We start from the raw sequence: 25700 nt of genomic DNA, 5'->3' as shown, positions 1-25700 counted from the left end.
GAACAATCTGTGCTCAAAAGCTCTGTTTAATTTTTGAACCACTTTGCTCATCAACATCGTTTTCTTAATTTCCATCATCATCATCTACTAATACCCTCTGGCTCCATGGACATTCTCTATTGAGAAAGTATGCTTTGGATCAGCTAGCAGTTGCCATTCTCTTTTCCATTTTGGTCTGTTCCTGCTTCCATCACATTGCAAGGATGTTGCCGCTTGCACATGTGAGACTCCTTTAAAAGATCCAAGCTTCTTTAAATACGTCTTTTAACCTGGGACATGGGGGGCAGAAGGGGAGAGAGAGAGAGAGAGAGAGAGAGAGAGAGAGAGAGAGATTAACTGTACCAGCCTGGAAGTGTTTGCTTGATGGGTAAGGTTTTGCATTTCAGGGTATAAAGCTTGTGCAATGATATTTATAACGTGTGTAGGCCCTGCTCCATGTGGAATCCTTAAGGTGATGTGTTATGGAAAAATGTGAGTTTGTAATGAACTGAAGCCAGAGCTGCTGTGACCTAAAACTGTGCTGAATACAGTGGAGAGAATTCTCTCTTCTTGCTCCACGAAGAATTATTCTCAAATAACCAACTCTTTCATTTTATCCAGCAAGTTGGCTTTCCAGGAGCTTGTTCCAAGATGTAATGAGCCACATGTGTCCTGCTACTGAAACTTGGAGAAGAATGAAAAAGATCAAATAATATTATAAAATGGCAATCCAAAATCCTTAGGACTCAATCCAGTTAAGGTAGCATCACCCCTATCTCCCTTTAAGAAAGCTCAGATTTCTCACACGATTAGCTCATGAGTACAGAAACTACAGGCCTTTAGTACAAGGTTGACTTTTGTTCATTGTTCTTCACAGCAAGAATAGAATACATGTATCATCCCAACTGCAGGAGGAGGCCCTTTGTTCTCACGAGGGGGAGACATTTTCCTCAGGGCCTGATCAAATGCCCATTTAATGTCAATAACAAGACTTCTACAGAAAGTGGATCAGACTCCCAGGCTATAGATTACAAGTAAATTTCACTGGAAATTGAGCTACAGAATCAGGAGTGAAGACTATGCCTTCATTTTCACCAATTAAGTCCAGTGTTTGTTCAGAGGTACAGTATCTTTGAATTGGGTGAATTCTATTAATTTCCATATATTACTAGCACAGAGGCTAAAGACTGTAAGGGTATGTCTACACTGCAGTGTTATCCTGGGGTCCAGACTTGAGCTCAATCCTAAACCCTCTTCCATCTGCACATAAATCATGTTAACGCATGGCTCAGACCCAGGGGTTTGGACCCCTTGGAGGGTGTGTGTGTGTGGGGGGGGGCGGGGGTTCTAGTCTGAGTCAAGACAGCACCCAGGGTTCAAGTCCTACTGCATTGCAGCATAGACACAGCCCCACTGGACTCATGCTCTGGAAATCTGCCAAGAGTATCCTACAATCCCAAAGACTGACTTTCTTTGTCCTCTGGACATTCAAGTTTGGTGGACTGTCACTGCATTCACACTGTATCATGAACAAAATGTGAGAGTGGACACATTTGTGGAGGGTGCTAGGAAGTCTGGGATATGCGTGGTTGGACTCAGGCCTGGATAATGCAGTATAGATGCTGGAGCCCCAGGTTGGGACCCAGAGTTCAGCAATTCCTAACCTGGGGTTACAAATCAATGTAAACACTCAAGTCCTACGTTAAAAAACCCAGGGTCTGCTAACTTGAGTTCTACTAACTCTGGGCTTACATTTTAGCATAGACATACCCTAAAATGCAGATTTTATCCTGCTTTGTAAAACCAAGGGTCCTTCAGATTGAGAGTTATGTCACTCAGTTTTTTGTTCCCTTATCTAGCGCTCGGGAAACTGGGCCTAACTTGCTGCAGTTGCTTGTGAGCCCAAGGGAGCATACACCACCTGGGAATAGCTTGACCTAGTCCCTCTTAAAATTATGGCCTGGAATCATTAGTCCATGTCATTTAATATGCAATTTAGCTGAATACTGTTATTGCAAGAGCATGAAGGTTTTCTTAGATAAAGCACAATGAAATATGAGGCCTTTCTGGGCTTTATCATCTTTTTTTTGCACTCAACATCAGGACAATGCCAAAACTCCATATTCTTTATTAAAGATATTTTTGATTCACAACTGTAGTGAATTACGCAGGGAAGAGGGGCCCTTAGAGCTTCATATATTGGTCAGGTGGCCTGAAATGATACAGTAATATCAACGGTCAGTATTTCTTGGTATTACTCTTTCCCTGATCTCTCTTATTCTTTCTTTCTTTCCAAATGCTGTCTTTTTTCATGCTACACTCATTCAAATCTCGCAGGATTAAGTTCTTGTGTCACATTTTAGTTGCAAGGTTACACATGTTAAAATGCATGAAATGTACGTCCAGTTAGAGATTTAAAAGCTAAAAAGTAAGGAAACAAAAAGGTTAAGATTCTCATAGTAATGTTTAACTTGACAATGTTGCTCATTCTGCATGTTTTATGTTAGTTATCTATTTCAGAGCCATACATTTAACAATTAAACCATGTCAAAAAAAAATTCCTAGCAACAGTTTTAGTTGGACTAAAATTCCTGCTTTTTGTTTGAAAATATTCAAACCAATATTTTCAAACCAGCTCTATGAAAAACTCAACATTAACATACAAGGTACATAAGAAAACAGTAGCGAAAAATATAAACTATATGCAACATGGCTGAGTTACTATGAAAACATTAATTATCTCATCTCTTGACTTTTAAGAATTTAAATGTAAAGTCCTACATTTACTATTTTATAAATATTTTATTTTATTAAAATATTTATTTCTGTTTTAATTGCACAGAATTCCAGGGATATCAAATTTAGCGTGTCTGCCTCTCTTTCTCTATTTACAGAGAGGCAGACACAGCAAACCTGAGTGGGAATGTGATTCCATGTACTAAGTTGCAAGGCCAATCAATTTACCCTTCCAACCTCCATCTCTGTCTATGGAAAGGTGGATGTTCCAAAGTTGAATGGCGGTGTGGCCTGTGCTCTAAGTCACAACACCACTCGGTTTGGAGGCATTTTACTCAGTTCAGGGGCATTTTACCAACTTTATTCAAATTCACTGTTTCCATTAAGTTTGTGACAGAATCATAGCCTAACTTATGGACAGTGGCAGAGTCAGTTAGCACTATAGTTTGTTCTTGCAGCATATATAAACTTTTCAAGCTACTTCCCTGGTCCAGCCCAGCTGTGTTCATTGTAGGATTTGGACTGTGGGGGCAAATGCCGCTTCATTCCAGATTTGTACTCCTTTGATCCTGAAGCCAATCAGGGGCAGGGTTCAGCCCCAGTAGAACTTAGAGCAGCCTTACTTTCACCAGCTAGTAATGGCCTCCAAGGTGACATTATGCCATCTAGGCCTTGCTGTATTACAGTAGCACTCTGGACACACCTTTCTGTTAAGCACATCCCACAATGGGAGCTGTGAGACAGTGGAATAGGGCCACCTATATTGGCTGTCTGCCACCTGAGGATGCCCCTACACAAAGGAAATCCTCAACTGGCCTTTTAGGTCAGCTTTATGACCACCCTGTTCTGCATGTAGCTGCGTGTGCTTTACACATCACCTCTGAATTTGGGCCTTAAACCCTTACGTGTTCTTGGCATTTATGCTTACAGGGAATATGTTTTCAGCACACTTTGCTAATCAGTAGCATATCTGTTACAAAGATTTGTGTAATTCCTTTGTGAAAACAGCTGTTGTAAGTAAGCCTTGATTACTTATGCTACTGATGTGTTCCAGTTCTTTTCTGCTTTCCAAATTTTGAAGAATGAACTGATGACAATAGAAAATTCTCTACTCAAAGCCTCTATGAATAAGCAAGTTTGAAAACAGAGAAATAATTAGTTGCTTACTTAACAGAACACACTACTCTTGAGGTATTTCTATAGGACATGTTGATTTCCTTCTTTTCTTTAGATATACCACTTCCTCAGCACTATTCTTGCAAGAGCAAATTAAAGTGACTGGGTCAAACCCCAAAGAAATAGCTTATAGCCTTTTGACTGAAAGTGTGTGGTTCACAGACTCTGCATGATCAAAACCATTGGATTTTTTCTACACTTACCGGTGTTTTCCTTACTGCAATGCACTTTTATAACAATGCTCTCCATCTCTACCCTCATATATGCCAACTGCCCCATTTTCAGCTAGACAATTCCCATTTTTCTTATCTGTTTCTTGCTGTCACATATTTTATCTGCCTTGTCCACTTTGTTTGCCAATGCACATTAAAGCATTTCAGCTTAGACAGAGGAATTCAGCTACAATATTTCCACAAGGATGCAACTGTCTTTGCGCTATCAGCATATACCATATTTTAACAAATTTAATGTTAGAGCATAGTTTAATCTGGGGGTAGAGGGTGTGGCTAGCCACTCAATTTTCTGGCTTTTGGCATTGCACCAAAGATGGTTTCAAAGCAAAGTAAGCCAGCATATAGTACTCTATGCACTGCCATTGTGTAATATAGGCAGAAAAGAGCTGTTTATATATTCATACAATGACGCTTGTTCTATAAAACAAAACAGACCTTTTTAATTCCAGCATCCTGGTGCATACATCTTAAGCAAATCAGTCCCTCAAAGCACAAATGAGTGCAATCACTGTAGGTGCCATTTTTTTCACAAATAAATGGTGCATTAAATAGAATTCAGAAAGAAAGTAAATGAGATGAGAGGTTTGAAATACAGCTCTCATCAGGTACCTCTTAGCTCCCCTCCACAATGCCAACTTTTCAAGCAGCTTAACTGTAGGGCTGAAGTTTTTATGATCTTGACCATGAACTATAGGTAGGCTTCGCAGAATTTAATTTTAATATTTTTATCATTTTATTGGATAATATCAATGTTTATTTTAAGCACTTTTTATTTTTGTGGACTTTAAATGTTCACAGTTATGGAATATTATGGGGGGTGTCGGACAATGGAGAGCCAGACAATAATTATTTAATGACAGAAGACATTGAGATTCATAAAGTTAAAGCTTTAGCTTTATTGTCAACAGCACATGTCAAAATATACAAAGGAAATATCCTTAAATCTAACAGCTTCTCAGATAGCATTTTTCTTACTTTGCCTATCTGCAAATTTTAATTATTATTGATGGAAACACTTTTTTTTATGGGTTTGCGTGCATATGGTGAAATGGACATTTTCCCAACATTTACCAATAAAAATTGAATCTCTCCAAGGTTAACTATAGCATACTAATAATGCAGTGCTAATTGCATTCCTGTGAAAAGAAAGAGAGACAACTCCAGCTCACCTTGCTTACATGAGTAATTCTTACTGTCATGTCATTGAATTCAGTGGAATTATTTGTGTGACAAAGTCTACTTTAGTAAAGTGAGCAGGATTTTGGCTAACGCTCCTTTTGTTGTCTAGTGGTAGACACATCATAATGCTCTTCCATAGTTGTAAAATCTGCTAATTAATGGGAACCGGCAGTAATCTTGGAACATGGCTAATGCTATTGCCTTGTTCTGGATTGCCTGTCTGAATGCGACTCATTTAAAAATAAACAACAAAAAAGGGAGCGTAGTCAGCCTGATAAGTAACTCAATACTGCTTTATGAGCCAGCAACTGACACTGGATAGCAGGGGGATGATTCACACAGCACACACAGATGGCTGTCAGTCCCCAGGGGTAAATTATAGCAGGACACATTAGTGATTCATAGGGTGGAGCTTTCTGGTAAAGCTACGTGCTACAGCTCAGGACATTGATATTAGCATTGTCAATCTGTCTAATTACAATCCCTGGATCAGCAGTATTAAAAAAACAAATGCTGAGTTCACTTAGTTTCAGCTAAAGATGCCAAAGGGGTAACAGTTATCTACATGGCATAAATGGAAGGAAGAGAGATAATGAAAACTAGTGGTAGTCAGCTTTGAAAAGAAAGCTAGGCTGACATGAATTTCTGCAAGGCAGTATTTCCACTATCAATGATATAGGTGACACTTGATGTTATAGTTTCAGAGAGTGATCTTGACTTAAAACGGTCCATGATAAAGAGATTTATTACTGGCATTTAATCCATCTAACTATATTTATTCATCACAGTGCATTCATCTCTGCACGTTTTCTATAAAAATAAATATGTCAGTGTTTTATGAAGTAACATGATGGGGTGGGATATTTGATTTCTTATACCTTATAAATAAGTAAGGAGAATGGCAGATGAATAGGCAGAAACACTGAATGCTTCCCACTATCGAGTTTACAGCAAACCCTTCAGCCCCTCTTGTCTACTTTGAAGCATGACTTCAAAGTAATCATGTGTTAAAATGTGTGTGCAATATGATTATTTGCCATATTAATAAGATACTGTGGCAATACTCACATTACACACATATTTGTCAGGTTTTTTTCTTTTGAAGTCAACTGTTGATTTGAAATAAAGACCTTCATGTATTTTTTAGTACAGCAGTCCCATTTTGAATGTATGCATGTCACTGTGTTTCCATTAAATGTCAGAATGGGAAAACTACCTACTGAAAAATCTATGCTTTCATGTAATAAGTTCAAAATGTAGTCTGCCCTGTTACTCCTGTTCCCTCATTCCAGTAGAGGCTGGTGACATTTGAAAGAGGGTAGCTAAAATTGACTTATAAAGGGAAGCACTCAAAGACAGTACATCTACCTCAGAGGAGAATTCTGAGGCTTAATTCATTAATGTTTGCAAAGTGATTTGAAGTCCTGAGATGGAAGGAGCTATAGAATTTCAAAGTACTGTTAGTATTAAAGAAGCAGGTAAAAAATCTTATTGTGTTTGATTCAAAGCAAGGCAGACAAAATCTACCCTGAGGAGATCCCACAGCTCTATTCAATGCAGTCTTTAATACCTCTCCTCTCTGTTCTTCCCATCTCCCTCCTCTTCTGCCCCTTCCTTCCATTCCAGTTTATTTCCAGCTCCTTTATTCTGTCACTGACCCTGTTTCCTGGAAGTCAGGAGTATAACAGTGGGGAAACAGTGAGCAAACGTTGAGTGTTTGCTTGTGCTGGTAGGTCTGGATGCAGCTGCCTGGCTAATTGTCAAGGGCATGCTGCTTTTGGCTTGCTTATTAGCATGACCTAGTGGATAAGGCAGAGGTGTGGGAGTCACAAGACATAGGTGCTAGCCCCAGCTTTGCTACTCACCTGCTGTGCGATTTTTGGCAAATCACCTCCCTGTGCCTCTGCTCCCCCTTCACCAATCCTTGTCTGTGTAGATTGTAAGCTTTTGGGGATAGGGACTGTCTTTGATTATGTGTTTGTATACTGTGGGGGCTGGATTTTGGTTGGGGTCTCTAAGTTTTACCATAATATACATAGACTGTGTCTACACTTGTGACTGTACATGGTTATATGTGCATTTTTGTGCCATAACCCCTCTGTTGTCCACATCTGAAGCCATGAGGCATGCTCCTGAAGGAGACTGCACTGTGTGAAAGCTAGCATGCATGAGAGGTGTGGCTATGTACATGCCTCTACTGTGGCACGGCCCTGGACCCTTTCTATAGTGCAGTGTGGACAGGGATAAGGATGAGGGTATTTATAGTCCTCCAGGGTCATTCCCACTGTGCACTTATCCCTTTGCTGCCTGACCCTTACTCAAAGGTATAAAGGTCCCTGACCCATCATTGCCAGTAGTGATCTGCACTGAGCACTTAAGATCTGTTCTCCCCTAACCTCTGTTGATCAGCACAGGCAATCATGGATCATGTGCCAGCAGCTATCCCTGGTCTCTGGAGCACATCCGGGTACTGATCAATGGTTGGCGTATACCCTCCTCCATAATTTCACTCAGAGCAGCAGGAATATACACCTGTACAGGGAGATTTCACAGGGGCTGGAGGAGGGGGTCATTCACTGGACTCTGTGCCAGTACGTTTCTGTACCTGAGGGTTAAGGACTCCAACAATTACTCCAGGAGAGGACCTAGCACATGCCCATGGCACTATGAGCTGGACTGAGTGCTCTCCAGGGCTGCAAGTATGACGCCTGAACTGACTCACGACCCCCTCCTCAACCCTGCCAGCCTCATCATATGACAGGATGCCGATGAGGGGCAGGGTAAGGAGGCAGCAGGGAGCTTGGAGGAAGCCCCAGAAGGTCTGCAGGAAGAGGAGCCTGTGATTCTGCACCTCTGCCCAGAGGACCCGGTTGAGGGCTCCCCCTTTGAGGAGCCTGAGGAGGACCTTGAGCCACTGCAGGAACCAGAACTCAAGGTTGGTAAGTTACAATACACCCCTAACCTCCATGGAAATATCCTCTCCTGCTGCAGTAATACATGCCTGAAGCTGCCCATCCCTCCCCCTCCCCACTCCACGCCATGGTCCATGAGCAAGATGTGGCTATAAAACAATAATTTTATTTAAATCCCCTGAACCATTGTAAAATATATATTGGATGCTAAAACAGATTACAAATGTCTGTGTATTTCTCATCCAGAGCTCTGGCAGTGATAGTTCCCAGGCAGTGCACACTGGGGGGACAGAGAGGGGGCAGGTTCTAAAGGGCCCAGGTGGGGAAAGAACAGTTTTATGACACTTATGGTTGTGCAAAGTCCCAACACCATGCCTTTCCTTCCCCTCATGAACAGGAGCCATGCAGAAGAGGGGTGGTGGTGGGTTTGTTGTTTATGTATGAGCCTGCCTGGGTCTGGGAAGGGAAAGGGAGCCATTTGATTGTCTGAGGAATGTGATAGCAGTCAATTCTCCCTGTGACCTTTTCAGATGTTTATCACCCTACCCTGTCCTGGGTGTCTGTCCTTTCCCTGCACTGAGCTGAGCCATTCTGCAGAAACCTGGAAGAGTGTGGGGTTGTTGAAGCATCCACTCTGGTGGTTGCACAAACACAATGCTGTGTCCCTTAACAATGGAGTGGTGTTCACCCAAAAGTTCAGGGAAGAAAATACACTTGCAGTGGGACTTCTGTTTCTCTGTCCCTTTCAGTGCTGTTTGCTGGACACAGGGCTTGGATTTTCTGGCAAGGTGAGGGGAGAATTGTAGGGGTGTGGATGTTTTCTATGGTTCTCTTTTCCTCTTCCATTGGAATTCCACATGCTAGCTTAGAATACAGGCAAATTCCTCTTGACTTGCCTCCCAGTCCTGTCAGCATAATTCAGCAAATTGTTGGTGTTGCAGAAATTCAGGCTGGTTCTTCAGGTTTAACAGCAGGGCAGATGTGCTTGGTCTTGGTCCACCTTCATAGTTCACCATACCCCTCCAATCAACAATACGCAGAGGGGTCATCATTAGCAGAAATATCTCTCTGGCACAGATAGTCAGGTGTCCTCCACAGGACTGGAAAGCCACTTCCCTTTTCCGTTCTGGTACTTTGAATACTGCTATTTTCTCCAAATGACGACCAGCTTTTAAAGCAGAAATAGGGAACTAGTAACATAATCCCTGAAAGGAACTGCACCCTATCTCAATTGGCCCCTTGTTGCACTATAAACAGTGCAACAGTTTGATAACAGCACTGCAGGTATCTCAGCTCTTTCCTCGAAAAGTTGTCTGAAGGCTGTAACAGCAGCATTCCTGGGATGCTATAAAGTATCAGTACTTGCTCTTCAGCAGCACAGTTACGTTGTGTGTGGGGATTTCTTAGGCTTCTTCAAAGGAGAAATGAAATATAATACTGGACTTGCCTTTGACTTGCCAGGACATTCCGATTCGGACAGGGAAACCATTCCACTTGTACGGCAGGAGCAGCACTGCAGAGATAGCAGAGGCATAGGAGAAGGATCCTGGAGGACCTGCTCATTGGTGTTGACAGAAGGAGCCAGCAGCAATTCAAGTTCCTTAGGGCAAGGGAAGATCAGGCTCTTATACGGGAAGAGGCACTGATTAACTGTTTCATGAAGTAGGAGTATGCCCAGAGAGAACAGGACCACGCAGTCACTCATGCAACTGGTGGCAGAACACATTTAGGGCCTATCTACTGCTGTGGCCATTGGTCCTCTCTGGGAACATGCAGCATCTCCTCCTCTTTCTCCTCTCACTACTCCCCCAGCAGCCACCCAGGTAGATGCCAAGATGGTGAATCTCACCCTACCTCCATTCCCACTGGGGAGGAGCATGCTGGACATCTGGCACGACATTTATGGTTGCCAGGTATCTCGTTTGTTTATCAGAAAGTCCAGTCAAAAGGGGGACCTGTACAGTGTCCTGTCACATGTACTGACCAGACACCAAAAGTCCACTTACTGTGGGCGGGGGGAGGCGGCGGGGTGGGGGGGGAGAGAACTGGGTCATCAACTCACGCCAGCCCCTGTTCAGCTGGGGCTGTCTCCTACCTGCATCTTATGGACAGGCAGGCTCCATGTCAGGGGCTGCAGCTCCTGTCCCAGCCCTGGAGCAAAGGGAGCCCAGACAGGGGAGGAGAGGAGAGGTGGAGAGGATCGAGCGACAAGGAAGAGCCGGGGCATGGCCTCAGGGGGAAGATAGGGTCAGGGGAAGGTTTGGGCACTCCTGCTGTAGTATCCCGTTTTCAGAAATTAGAAAGTTGGCAACCTAACAACAGCCTCCACTGGCACCCAAAACCTCTCACAGGGGAACCCCCCTCCCGGGCATACAGGAGGGGAATGATGAGCCTGATCCAGTCCCTGTAGCCCAGCCTGTGTTTGGCACCCAAACCCCACACATCACACATCCCCGCTTGACCCCCTGCACACTATCCTGCAGCCATAGCCCACTTGTCAGAGTGAGGAAAATGGCAAGGAGATGTGTCCACAGACAGTAATTTGCCCCCTCCTCAGTGAATTTGACTGGATTTTTTGTTCAGTGTTCCTATTACAAACTGTTTTAGCTCTATGTTCAATGTATGCCTGTAATGAAAAGTTACTGATCACGTCACTTTGTGCACCTTGCTTTCCAAATATGATCAACATGAAATTTCCCATGTTTGGGATGGGCCAGAAAGGTTCACAGCACACATTCTGTAAATGAGCTGTGCCAAAGAAATGCAATGAATTCTTTCCCCACCCCAAGCCATGAATTTCCTGCTGTAAAAAAATGAAACAAAAGAGGGTTCATGACAATAAAGTAGAATGAAAACCAGAATGAAAACCAGAAGAGAAGCTAACTGAAACATCTTTATGGCTTTAACAACTTAAATTGGCAGTGCAGACAAAGGAAATGAGAGTAAATTAACAGTAAAAATATCTGACACTGAATGGTGCTTTTACAGTCCCTCCTCCCCTATCTCCATTTAATAGTCACCAGGAGCAAGCATGGGAGTAGCCATGCATAGCACCTGTTAAATGCTGTGAGCAATGTTGTCAGAAAACTTTGTGAAGACTGGATGTGTGAAGCCCCTCCCAAACCCTTACAGAACTCTTTTAAAATTACTTTAACAATGCCCAAGTGCTCCCCATAAAGCAGAGTTAACATATAACAAAAACATTGATCAATGATAGCCTTAAAGTATGTATACACCAACTGCAGCACAAAACCATGGCCCCTGAGGGCCCTCACCCAACTGTCTGCCCTCAGTCAGTACATTAACATTGGCTGTAGATGATTGAAACCCACCAAAGTATTTTGCAACAAATACGTGTGCAGGAATGCTCTATTGAGCTTTTCCAGCAGCACCATAGCATCATAGTAATGTCCCTCTGTACAGTCCCAGGTCATCTTCTGGCTCCACGCTGATCCACTGTGTGTATGCAAATAGGATCATAAATTTCCCTTGCTTGCCGGGAACCAGAAAATGTGTGCACATAAGTGGGATCCAGCTTTGAAAATCAGATCTGTCCTGTGCCCTCTCAGGTATGAGGGGTCTCCCCATGTAAATGTTGGCACAGAAATGCCACTCATAACCACGTCATTTCTGGGAAATAAAGTCCCTTCTCCCCCCTCCCCCACCCTTCCCAGCATTATGATCTCAATGTCCTGAGCCCCCAAGAGTTATGGACTTTTCATGTTTGTACAATTTTGGTGTTCATGAACTGACCTCTGTGGTCCATTAAGCCTTGGAGGAGAGTGAATAGAAACCTCTGGTTCATGTATTTACTGGGCCCTTTCAGTGGCCAAAGTATAGGGATGTGTGTTCCATCAATGGCCCCTGTAGAAAATCCCATCCTCTGAAATCCTGCTATAATTTCAGGGACTTTGGTTATGGCCACCATCCATGCATAGATTGATAGCATGGCAAACCTGTACAACCACAACCCCTATAGCTGATTTCTCAACCCTGAACCAGTTTGCAATAGATGGGTAGCTATCAGCTGCTGCCAGTTTTCAAAGGGCAATAGCAACCCGATTCTGTACTGATATGGGTTTCCAAGAATTGGCGGTCTGGTGCTGAATGGTTGCTTCAGGTTGCTCGCGCAATTCAATAAAGGTGTGCTTCCTCACTGAGATGTTCTGCAGCCACTGGTTGTCATTCCAGCTTTCCAAGACGTGGTCCTACCATGCGATACTGGTTGTCCAGGACCAGAACAGTGGTCTACTCTTGGGTATACCATTGCAATCCCAGCAATAAAGACATCTATTCCATGGGATCACAATGGATTCTCATTCACCCTCTCGGTCAGCTGTCTTCAGGGTCTCACATTTTTCTGGACCCATTCCATCTAGTATCTGGTACTGTAGCACAGGAACATTTGTCCTGCAAGAAGGAGGAGGAGCAGAACCACATCATTGTAGATTTGCTCCATGTTTTCCACATGGCAGAAGGGAGAGATGATCAGAAGCCGCTGTCACCAAATATGTGAAGGCAGCATACAGAACCAACAACACTCAACAAGAAGGCTCCCAGGGTGTCTCCTGTGAAGCAGAGGACTCTTGGATACCTTCCCTGAAATGGTAGCTCTACTATTGTGTACCAAAAAGGGGCAGTGTGGACACAGGTACATGTCTGTGCACAGAGTATACCTGTGCCCAGCACAGCATGTGTGGATGTTCAGTGCAAGTATGGGGTATATGTGTTAGCAGTACCTTGATAAGTACCCAAGGAAATGTGGAAGTGTGGAAGTAGCCATAGAAACAGTGGCCCAAATTCCTTCATGCCAGCACATCTCCAGACACCATCATTACAAATGCCCAATTCATTGTCAGTTCCTTTCCACAAGGTCTAGAACTCCATCCATGACACAGGCCAACATATATACAATCTTATAAGAGTCCTTTCTCATTCCTTCCTTCAATTACAACAGTCTTTCACAATGAAATAAAATGGTGATGTCTTGGAAGGTATCCCAAATAGATGGTTTCCTAGGAACAGCTATGAAGGACAGCAAGGAGAACATGCTCAAAGTTTAGCACATGCTTAGTGGAATCAGGGTATATCTGAGCAACCCAAATGTTCATTAAAATATTGCCATCAGGTACATTATTTTTGTTCCCATGCTACCCTAATTTTCTACCGCTGTGCTGTTTCTCTCCTTTTCCTTTCCAATCCTTCAATTAAGATTGTTTTTAAATGAATTTATTGCCACTAAATGGGTTCTTTTCAGAGTTGACACAAGTGTCTTAGTAAATAAAGAAGTGATCATTTGCCACAAACCTCAGTCGCCAATATCACATATTTCTCACCAATTTTTTCACTTACTGGGCATGTGCAGAGGAAAGCCTGGGAGGTGTGAATATGTTCAAGTCCTTGGTCTTTCTGGAGTAGCAATGAGGGTACAGGAAAAAGTTATGGCATTGTCAGGGCTCTGACAGGAGAGAAAGGCATCCGTCTAAATGGTGTCTGTTGGATACTGGCCACTAAAGAATCTCTTTATGAAACATAATGTTGTCCTGTGAAATTTGTCATTGGCTCTATTGAAAATTGGCACTTCCTCCCCTCCCTCCATGGAAGTAGCACAGACACAATCATATTCAAGTGTACAATGACAAATCATATGTAAACAGACCATTGGTTTGCACCTGTTGGATTTTGCCTGTGTAGTTTAGCCATGCAAATACCAAAGATTTTAAAAACATTTTGCTTTGCAAAGAATTTCTTCTAGTCTGGGGCATACTCCTGCACCTCTGAAGTCAATGAGAGTTTTGTCATTAACCTTGGCGGGAGCAGGAGCAGGCACATACTGCAGTGGGCAGTTCACATTTCAGGGCACTGACTCTTCAGACATCTTCTGAAAGGCTGAAACCATAGATTTTGAAAGGTAATTGTTACATCAGTTTTAACCGTCATTGCTGATTGCCTTTGAGGCTTTTTTGAATTTAATATCCTTCTCAGTCCCTTTCCAGAGACAGCTTATACCACGTTTAATGTCCATTTCTCACTGCACTACATAAACACACCCAACTGATCCTATTTAAACCCCCGTTTTAGAATTTGCCACTACTTTTGTGCTACCTAGAGAAAGTGGCATAAATCACAATCAGGCAATGAGCTGCTGTGTCCAGCCATATGCGTCCAGTTAGCTGAACATCTGTTTTGGTAACGTGGTTTAAATTCTTACATTTACAATGAGGCCATTGGAAAACTACTGTAATGTACTTGTGTTGCTGAGGTATTCTGTATGTCAGAGATTCTCACAAATGTCTGAGCTCCCACTCTTTTACATTGCCTCATGCTGGGCAAGTGTAGACAAAGCCAGTATACAATTTATTTCCTCCAACTTGAGCAGACTGTTGTAATTAGGTACAAGTTGCAGGAAACTATTGCTTTAATCCCTTATCCTTAGAATCACAGATCAGAGCTTGACCGGCAGAGTGGAGAACTAATCTGTTATTTCAATCTCACTGTTCTCACTATTCCTAGGAATAAAGGTAGAAAAGAATTAACTAAACATGTCAAAATGCTGCCTATATAATTTCTTAAAATGTGGCCATTCCATGAGTGAGATTCTCACCCCCATTCAATTCTCTCTAAGACAAATGAATGAAACAAGGCAGTGAAAAGGGACTCTAAAAGCCCTGGATCAGCTGGGAATTCTTCTGGGTGGGAATTCTCCCCATGCAGAAATTCTCCCAGTCAGCTGCAGGTTTTCCTCTGAGGATCCTCTTACAGGCCCTGTTGTATTCTGGGAGCAGCCTGAGGGTGAGGATGGGTCAGGAGGGAAGTCTCAGGGGCAGAGATACAGCATGTAGCTCTGTGCAGATTCTGGGCAATACTTTATGCTTCGGGAGTCAGGGGTGCTGGAAGAGTTTGTATAGTGGGGGTGCTGAGAACCATTGAACCAAACTGTAAATCCTGTGTATGATGGAAACCACTTCAAGCAGCAGCACTCCCATCCAGGAATGGTGGAAGCTCCCTAAAAGTGGGGGCCAGCAGAGCCTGAACCAGGCCCCACCTCCTTCCCTACCCCTTCTTCCCAAGCCCCCAACCTTTCCCTAGATCATCCACGCTTGCACCGCTCCTTCCCCCGAGGCCCCCCTCACTCCACCCCTTATTCCTGAGCCCCCCCTTCCCCTGAGCATCTACCCTCGCACCACTCCTCCCCCCCGAGGCCCCACCCTTGCTCCACCTCTTCTTCCTGAGGCCCCGCCCTTGTGCCACCCCTTCTTCCCGACCCCCCATCCCTTCCCCTGAACATCCACCCTCACACCACCTCTTCCCCTGAGGCCCCGCTCCTGCAATGCCTCTTCCCTGAGACCCTGCTCCCATGCTGCCTCTTCCCCCCAAAAACCCCACCCCCTGCTCGCTCCTCTCTACCCCCTCCCCCATCATTCACCCTTACAGTCAGTAAAAAGTGGGAGGGCCTAGCCCTCCAACTTTTAGAAGTGATGGGGCCATGGCCTCCTGGCTCCCCCCATTCCAGCGCCCCTGCCACAGCACCCCTAGTCCCAGCACCTATGCCGGTAGCCCAGGAAGGCAGCTTTAATTTAGCCAGCCTCTTGAGAAGCTCAGAATCAGGAGGACACAAGGTGCCTTAAAGTCACTTTAGCCCCACTTCCCCCAGGCTGTGAGGCCTGCACTGTGCCTCTCGGAGCTGCAGCACAGAATCTCACCATTGGTCATGTGGCCACTTTCTGTGGTTGACTATAACAATTCCCATCATAAATGCGTTGCCCTCTGTACAATGTCCACATTTCAATCTGAACAGTAATACCTAGAACAATCCCATGGTCCCACCTCTTGTTCCTCTCTCCCTACCAAATATTTCCCAAACATTCCTATCTATTAATTCCTCCAAAGAGGGCAGGAAAAATTAATTTAAAGGATACCTGTCTTTGGAATACTTATTTATTAGCAGCTAGTTAGAGTTCAGTATTTGGGGAGCTCCTGATCTGTTTTATTACTAAATGTGAAAGCATACTGAGTGTCGGAAGACATAAATCAGAAACAATTCCTGTCTTTGAAATTGTTAATGTTTAAACCTTCAACTAAAATATGATTATTGTAGAACTCACTGCAGGGGCTTGCAAAGAAAGTCATTGTGATGTTTATTTTTTAAACCCATATTTATCTATGCAGCATTACGATAAGGAATCAGTGAATGGATAGCAACAAACTAGCACAGGGTTGAGTCTCCTGGCAAGCTGCTTATTGCTATTATCCAAAACATCTGGGCTGATATGGGCTGATATCACACTCAAATATAACTCTTCTGTCACATATCTACAGCTGCAGTCTACTAGAGAAATAGATTAAGTGGACGGAAATTTAAGCCACGGTAGGACTAGCAAGTCATCTACTATATAGTTTGGAGAGGAGTCAAGGGGTTAGCTAAATTCCCAGTTAAGTCATTCAGTATTCTTCCACCAAAAACATCTGTGACAAGGAATGAGATTGCAGTGCATGCATGTGGGCATTTTCAATTTCTTGTGCTTAGCTAAATGTACTTGTGCTATGGTGAGGTTTTGCATAGTTTGTTTGCATAGTTTTGCAAAATGTATTTGATTGTTTTTGGAAGACACACAGGCAATTTCTCTTCCCCTCTCGTCCCAGTTTGTAACCCCGATGAAATAACTGGATTGCATTTCAGACTTCTTTGATTATAGCTAAAGGGAGCCACATAACTTACATGACTAAAATCCACAAAAACCAACAGAAATTTAACTATGCTACTACAACTGTCCAGGAATAAATTGCATCTGCTCTTCATGTCCTAGATATGGCATCAACAAGTAATATATAATATTTCTGGTTTCTAATGGGAAATCTAGGAGAAACAGAATACATACCCCAAGTGTGTGTTTTTCTTTATGTCATAGATCTGAATCTTTTGATATAGCCTGTGATTAAGGAAGGTACAGAATAATTGAGATGTGTCCCGAATAACTCCTCATAATGTAGAACTAAGCTAACAATAGATATTGTACTTGGTACATATAGCAGGTAGGGTTGCCCACTTTCTAATCGCACAAAACCAAACACGTTAGCCCCGCCCCCTACCTGAGGCCCTTCACCCCACTCACTACATTCTCCCTCCCTCGGTGGCTTGTTCTCCCCTGCCCTCGCTCCCTTTCATTGGGCTGGGGCAGGGGGTTGGGGTTTGGGGTTTGGGAGGGTGTATGGGTTCTGTCTGGGGATGTTGGCTCTGGGGTGGGGTTGGAGATGAGGGGTTCAGGGTGAGGGAGGGGGCTGTGGGTTGAGACAGGGGGTCAGAGTGCAGGGGGGGTGAGGGCTCTGTCTGGGGGGTGAGCACTGTGGGGTGAGGCCAGGGATGAGGGGTTTGGGGTGTAGGAGGGGGCTCCAGGCTGGTGGGTGGGGCAGAGGGATTCAAGGCGTGGGAGGGGGCTCTGGGGTGGGGCAGGGGGTTGAGTTGCAGGAGGGGGTGAGGGCTCTGTCTGGGGGCACGGGCTCTTGGGTGCGGCTGGGGATGAGGGGTTCAGGGTGTGGGAGGGGGCTGCGGGTTGAAACAGAGGGTTGGGTGCAGGAGAGATGAGGGCTCCATCTGGGGGTGTGTGCTCTGGGGTGGGGCCAGGGATGAGAGGCTTGGGGTGCAGGAGGGGGATCTGGGTTTGGGGGGGCTCAGGGCTGGGGCAGGGGATTGGGGTGTGGGCTTACCTCCAGCGGCTCCTGGTCACTGGCACAGCAGGGGGGCTAAGGCAGGCTTCCTGCTTGTCCTGACTTTGTGCTGTACCCTGGAAGTGGCCAGCAGGTCCAGCTCCTAGGCAGAGGTGTGGGCAGCTGGCTCTGCGTGCTACTCTTGCCCACACACGCTGCGGTTCCTGGCCAATGGGAGTGCGGAGCTGGTGCTTGGGGTAGGGGCAGTGTGTGGAGCCCCGTGCCCCTCTCCCCTACGCCTAGGAGCCGGAACTGATGGCTGCTTCCTGGGTGCAGTGTGGTGCCAGCCAGGAAAGGTAGGGACTAGCCTGCCTTAGCTCTGCAGCATCGCTGGCTGGACTTTTAATGGCCCAGTCGGTGGTGCTGACCGGAGCCACCAGGCTCCCTTTTTAATCGGGCATTCCGGTCAAAAACTAGACACCTGGTCACCCTAGTAGGACACATATTCCGCGGTGTCAAGAACAACTAGAAGGCATAGGTAGCGTTAGGCCACATTTTTGTCCCCATCTGCAGTCCTGGAGCTAGAACCCAGCACAACTTCTAGCAGCCTTGGCCTGGCTGTGATGGCCCTCACATGGGTATCGCTGAAGTGCAGTATGGCTCTGGGACACTTTTCATACCTGGGGCTGTGAGGCAGTGGAATAGCTACTGGGGGATACCCTTATGCCAACAGAATCCCCAGGTAGTCAGTTATGCCAGCTTTAAGATGCCTTTGTAACACCAGTGCAGCCTGAGCCAGAGGCCAGTATCTGGCTCAGTGTTGAATTACAACATGCATTTTAAGTCTGCCCTTTTTAATATCATTATAAGTTTATCAAACAAATTCCATCCTTCGGCTGAAATGTTCCTTGTTTCATCTCAGTGCAGGGGTGAGTTCAATGTAGCCCAGCCATTTCCCTTAGCCCTAGGCCATGGAAGCATTTACACAAGGTTAGGATCTTGGCAGCTTATGTATGACTTTACAATAAAAGGAAGAAGGCAAATGGAGCTATTTCCCCCAAACTTGCATGGGCAGCCATAATGCCAACACTGATGCTCCTTGAGGGCCAGGGCTCTAGTCACACAGTGATGGGTGTAGTTGGGCAGGGTAAAGGTATTGTTCCTCCACTCTTCAGCCAGTGCTTTGAGGCTGGTACAGAAGGTGACGCAAGCTACTCCTCTAAAAAAGAAGCGTGGATGCCAGTTCTGGGTGCATTCTATGCAGCACTCATGACACCTGCAGCTGCACCCTGCAGGTTGAATCCACCTAGACACTGTTGTTCATGTACTGCATAGCTGCTTCAGACTACCCTAAAATTGCTCTTGACTCTCAAACCAGAATAGAGTCCAAACAGTAGTCTATGTGGATCCTTCTTTTCTTATGAAACAAGTCATGATATATTTCCATTTTTCTTGTTATTTCAGACAGTGAGACTCTAGATCAAATGCTTTACTAAAATCCAGAAACACTTTAATATATATTGTGACAAAGCTCTGTCCTTGCCTCCGTGGGTCCCATGTTTCCTGGCGGATTTCGCTAGCCTCAGAGGCTCACTGTGACCCTCCACATAACCCTTCTCTCTCTAGAGACAAGGGTCACAGTCTACTGAGCCATTTTCATCATAAGCCAGCGACGGAGGTGAGGAGAAGTTATCCTTCCTTGCACAGTCTCTGTTGTCTCCCAGTCTCAGTGATTAATCAGGGGGCAAAGGTGTGTGTGTGTGGGGGGGCTGGGCCCACCATCTACTCCGGGCTCCAGCCCAGGGACCCTAATAATATCAGCTATGGTAGCTGACCTTTTAGAAACGTGACATGTACAATTCCCTGAGGTACTTCCCCCACCGCAGCCCCTCACTTCTTCAAGCTCCACTTCACCCTTACCTCAGGGCCTCCTTCCTTGTGCCAGATATGGTGTGTACTACTCAGTCTCTCCAACAGCCCAACTTCCTCCCACAGCTCCTGACATGCAAACCCACCTGACTAACTGGGAGGCTTTTAACTAGTTTCAGCCAGCCCCTGATTGGCTTCAGGTGTCCCAATCAACCTAGCGTCCTCCCTGCCTTCTGGAAAGTTCTTAATTGGCATCAGGTGTCTTAATTGACCTGGAGCAGCTGCCATTTCACTTATCCTGGTACCAGGGATTTGTTTAGCCTGGAGCTAATATATCTATCTCCCACTACTTTTCTATAGCCATCTGGCCTTGCCCCGTCACAATGTATATATATATTGTATTGTCAGCAGTCAATAATTTTTCAGTTCTCTTGAAATAAGCAATTAGCTTGTCTGGCATGATTTGATCTTTGTAAGTCCCAGGTTACTTATTTCTCACAATTCTATTAATATCTACAGGCCAGATCCCCAGCAGCTATAGACTGAAGTGGGTCCACCAAAGTCAATGGACCTATACTGATTTACACATGCTGAGGATTTAGTCTTTAACTTAAATATTACATGATTTGATTTCATTGTGGGGCATGCATATAAATGAGAGTAGAATTTAGTTCAATATGTACAGGAGTGTGTAGGTACTTCTATTTGATTGGCCTTACTGGCAAGGAAATAACAAAATGTGCAGGACAGTATTATGTAGGGTGCATAAACTCCAGGAAATCTGTTTAAAATGTTTACTTTGACAAATGCAGGGAGTAGGAGTTTGTAGATATGCATGCAATGTAGCTTTGGATCTTTCAAAGCTGGAAAAAAATGGGGTTGGACAGTGGATGTTTGATTTGCATGTATCTTATGAACGGTGATGAAAATAGCAGCTTTGCATGCTGTTCCACACGAGGTTGATGAAGACACTGTAGTTCTGTGATGAAAATGCAGCAAATTGAACTGTACATTCCTATTCAGCTGAAAAGCTGCTCTTGATTGAAATGCTGGTATATATCAGGATAGAGCCAAACAGGGACAAAAAACAGAACAGGAGTGTCACAGATAGGTCAAGTGCTCATGAACTGGTAAACATTCAAAGTTCACATCAATGTGATTGAATTGCCTTAATACATTTGGCACATTTGACTTGCACACAATGCTAGAATGGTAATGCCACAGTAATTCAGTTACCAAACAGACAATTTAACTGTTTCATGGCTGTGGAATAGAAGAGAAGAATCTTACAGAAGAAAGAAAAAATAGACTTTATACAGCTACCATGAAATTTGCAGCAAAAAAAGTGAAAAGGCCTAAAATCAAGGAGGTTAAACACCTGTAGCTTTACTGGGACCAGGACTTGGCCCTCAGTAATCAGCTATTAAGATGTAAAAACCCAGCAGAAGAATGGGCAAATCCTTTCCTCAGCATCCAGCCCAAGTAACTGGCTGGGTTTTGGGTTATTCCACTAGGACAAGTATGTGGAATTGCTGTAGGCCTTAGCATCCATCCCTCCCAATGGAAAGTTCCAAGGATCTATGTAAAAGTTAATAGAAAAAGAGGCCAAATTTGTCAAATAAATAATTTGTTTCAATTTACTCCCTTGGTATCCTCCAGAAAAAGCTACAGCAAACCCTTCCTTGTCAAGAGGATAGATACTAAGAGAAGCAAGAACAGAGAATTAAGCAGGTGAATATTGTTCTTGAGCCTCCTGGAGGATGTTGGAGGTCTGAAATGTTTCCTTGCAGTATTCTGTTCATTCACTAGATCTCACTACATGCTATAGAGTGTACCAGAGAGAGTGAAGTCTCAGGTAAACAAGCAAGATCAATCTGAAATTTGAGCTGTGTGGAAAACACTTTATTTGTCTGTAGTGTATAGCTGTTGTGAACAATAGGTGTTTCTTGTTTCAGAAAGGCTGATATTATATATCATGACTCAAGCGACTAGCCTGGAGAGAAGAAGAGTACCCAGAAGTCACCTACTACAGAACAGGCCCAACAAAGAAAATAACAGAACGCCACTAGCCATCACCTTCAGCCCCCAACTAAAACCTCTCCAGCACATCATCAAAGATTTACAACCTATTCTGAAGAATGATCCCTCACTCTCACAGATCTTGGGAGACAGGCCAGTCCTTGCTTACAGACAGCCCCCCAACCTGAAGCAAATACTCACCAGCAACCACACACCACACAACAAAAACACTAACCCAGGAACCTATCCTTGCAACAAAGCCCTATGCCAACTCTGTCCACATATTTATTCAAGTGACACCATCATAGGACCTAATCACATTAGCCACGCCATCAGGGGCTCGTTCACCTGCACATCTACCAATGTGATATATGCCATCAAGTGGCAGCAATGCCTCTCTGCCATGTACATTGGCCAAACCGGATAGTCTCTACGCAAAAGAATAAATGAACACAAATCTGACATCAGGGATCATAACATTCAAAAAGCAGTAGGAGAACACTTCAACCTCTCTGGCCACTCAGTAAAAGATTTAAGGGTGGCAATTTTGCAACAGAAAAGCTTCAAAAACAGACTCCAACGAGAAACTGCTGAGCTTGAATTAATATGCAAACTAGATAGCATTAACTTGGGTTTGAATAGAGACTGGGAGTGGCTGGGTCATTACACATATTGAATCTATTTCCTTAAGCTAAGTATCCTCACACCTTCTTGTCAACTGTCTAAATGGGCCATCTTGATTATCGCTACAAAAGTTTTTTCTCTTCTGCTGATAATAGCTCACCTTAACTAATTAGCCACTCACAGTTTGTAAGGTAACTTCCAACTTATCTTTATGTATATATATATGTTCCAGTCTATGCATCTGATGAAGTGAGCTGTAACTCACAAAAGCTTATGCTCTAATAAATTTGTTAGTCTCTAAGGTGCCACAAGTACTCCTGTTCTTTTTGCGGATACAGACTAACACGGCTGCTACTCTGAAAGCTGGAGAGAAGACTACATTATATATTTGTATATGTATCAAGGCATTTCCACTACAATCTCAAAGCACATCTTTGGAAGCATCAGTTTATGTAAGTTAATTATCTTCTGCTTGAGATTGTGGGACAAATAGTGGCAATAATAGTTCCGTTCTCTTCCAACCTAGAAGATGGGCTCCAAAACTGAAAGAAACTGAAGGGTTGTCAGTTGTGGTTCCCAGTCATGATCAACTGTTCCTTTTTTCCTTCCAGCTTGGGATAGTGGGAAAATGACCTATACCTTTAAATCAGATTGTTTGCTTTATGGTAATGTAACAGAGGCGGCCGCTTAATGCAACTATATTGGAAACTGTCCGATCAAATAGTTGATATTATTTTAATTAATTTATTATTATTTATTAGATGACAACATTTTCTGTGCACCCAACCAAATTATTTTTCATAAAACAGGGAAGCCCTGAAGTCCTACAAGATTAAATCCTATGAACATAATAAATTATGTATCATCTATGTATTAAGAACATAAGAAAGGCCATACTGCAGTGGTTGGCAACTTACGGCCCACAGGCTGCATGCAGCCCATCAGGGTAATCTGATTGCAGGCCGCGAGACATTTTGCTGACATTGACTGTCCGCAGGAACGGTCCCCTGAAGCTCCCAGTGGCCGTGGTTCACCATTCCCGGCCAATGGGAGCTGCGGGGGTCTGTGCCTGTGGACAGTCAACGTCAGCAAAATGTCTCATGGCCCACAATCAGATTACCCTGATGGGCCGCATGCAGCCTGTGGGCCGTAAGTTGCCCACCACGGCCATACTGGGTCAGACCAAAGGTCTATCTAGCCCAGTATTCTGTCTTCTGACAGTGGCCAATGCCAGGTGCTTCAGAGGGAATGAAAAGAACAGGTAATCATCAAGTGATGCATTCCCTGTTGCCCATTCCCAGCTTGTGGCAAATAAATATTAACTTTGTTCTAATGGTGTTATCAATATAACAGATTTTTGTTGTTCTTCTGGACTCTGTGGGGATCTGCAGAACTCCAGGAAACAAAGGTCTTTTGTACTTTCTGTTGCTTTTACAGATATTGAATACATTATATGAAATACATTCCCTAATAGCACATGACACAATATAGCTTAGCTTGGTTAATACCGAATGCACTGTTCAATATGCTTTTCTTATGTGTTTTTGCTATTTGGTATGCAAAACCATTTTGTGGTAACCTTACCCATGCTCTGCCTTTCCTATTCATGCAAATCTTTGCAGACATCCTGGGTTCATATGCCATCTGCATCTGCTTACATTCCTTGCCTTAAACAAAGAATCAGGAGTTAGATAGGCAGATGGTGAAGCAAAACTATTATTGGAGATTATCAGAAAAATATGCTATTTTAAAGATTTAAAAAAAATAATCATCCTTATTCAGAATGCCCTTAGTACAGTAGCATATTGTGCTAGTAGTGTTACAGTTCAATCAGTTCAATGTATATGGATTTACAACAACGGAGCGGGAGGGGCTTAGACAGTGGTACACTTTATCAAAAGCAGACCAGTGGCACTGTGTTATAGCCGTGCCCTTGTTGGGCTGTGGGGCTGAAATCGTTCTCATTTTGCTGAATGTATCTCTCCGGAGACTTGAAAAATGTGCTGGGCCAGTTCCTCAGCTGATGGACTGCAGTCAATGGAGTTTATGCCCTTTAACATCAGCGGAGGGTAACTCCATGGCCTACAGTTTCTACTACAGCCATGACCAATGTTCCCCTCCCAGCAGATATGCGGAAGTACAGTGGTCACCCTTGAAAATGTTCTCAGCAACATTTAGTTAAATACATAAAGTTTCTTCTCTAGGCAGGTAAGTTCAGCCTGCCTGAGTGGTTGCAAATCACACAAAACAAACCCTGGAAAGCAAGCCCTATGCAGTTTCACTACCGGAAGGGTTGAAGGTGGGGGAATCTGATCAGGTGTGCGTTCTGTTTGTATTTAAGAGGAAGTTTAAGGGTTTGCTGGGAAAGGGATGAGGGCTGGATTGGTCCGTCTACCATTGCACAGATCTTCAGGTGGCCTAGGAGATCCTGCCCCTCTTCTCCCTCACTCCCAAATGCATTTGCCCAGTTTTTGACTTGGTTACTTGGGCCAGGCACTGAGCTCTGGATTTGCCACTATTTGCAGAATTCCCTTGTAGTTCCCTGTACTTATTATAACAATTACCTTGAATACTGCAAATAATGAGTCATACTTATTTATTTGCTGTGGCTTCATTTTTAATACAGAAGTCCACCCTGATTTCAATGGAGAGTTCTGCTCAAAAGACAATGGAATATCATGCCCCGCTGAGGTAAAATTGTTTTGTTGTGTGAGGCAATTGACACTCTTTGAAGGGTGAAAGCTGTATTTGAAATTTCACAATAAGAACAGCTCTCCTGACATTTCCAGCACCTTTTAAGAACAAAAAAAGGCAGTTTTAGGATTTTTCTCCAAATGGAACTTTCAGAATGCTAACTGCTCTCACCTCTTTATTCGCAAGGCAAAAACCAAGCCGAGTCAGGTTATAAAATACCAAGAGGACCTGACTGCAACCATTTCATCTGAGCTCAATTACATTTCCCCTACCTTGATATAGGAACTGGCAGGAGAAAGTAGAGCAACTGGCAGTTGTACTGGAATTGATGGAAGACAAGTGAGGTGGTCCCAGAGCCAGACTGGAAAAGAACAGAAAGAGTATCTAATTTTAAGAAAATATGGCTCTATGAGACCCAAACAATTACAGGCAAGTGGGCCAGAGCCTCAGCTGGTATACATCAGTATATCTTTATTGAAGTCAATGAAATTATGCTAATTTACACCAGATGAGAATTTAGCCCAGTTAAGTTTATTTCCAGTACTGTTTTAATAGTCTTCTTCCTAACTCTCCAAATCACATTTCTTCATTTTTTTCCTGTTAAAGACAGATGGCGGGGGCGGATTTCCATATC

The 25700-nt window shown here is 43.9% G+C and overlaps 1 long non-coding RNA gene across 1 annotated transcript; it reads right to left on the bottom strand.

The window, feature by feature from the left end:
- On the bottom strand, positions 1–25427 carry LOC141981781 (uncharacterized). The gene is made up of 3 exons (XR_012637915.1): positions 25339–25427; positions 23957–24039; positions 1–269 (listed from the first exon to the last, which is right to left on the bottom strand). It is a non-coding gene; the product is annotated as an uncharacterized LOC141981781 (long non-coding RNA).
- Positions 25428–25700: the final 273 nt, after the last annotated feature.

The sequence above is a fragment of the Natator depressus genome, chromosome 2 (assembly GCF_965152275.1).
Source record: "Natator depressus isolate rNatDep1 chromosome 2, rNatDep2.hap1, whole genome shotgun sequence".
NCBI classification, from domain to species: domain Eukaryota; kingdom Metazoa; phylum Chordata; order Testudines; family Cheloniidae; genus Natator; species Natator depressus.
Note: the sequence above shows the minus strand (reverse complement) of the source record. Positions and strands in the feature narration are given on the sequence as shown.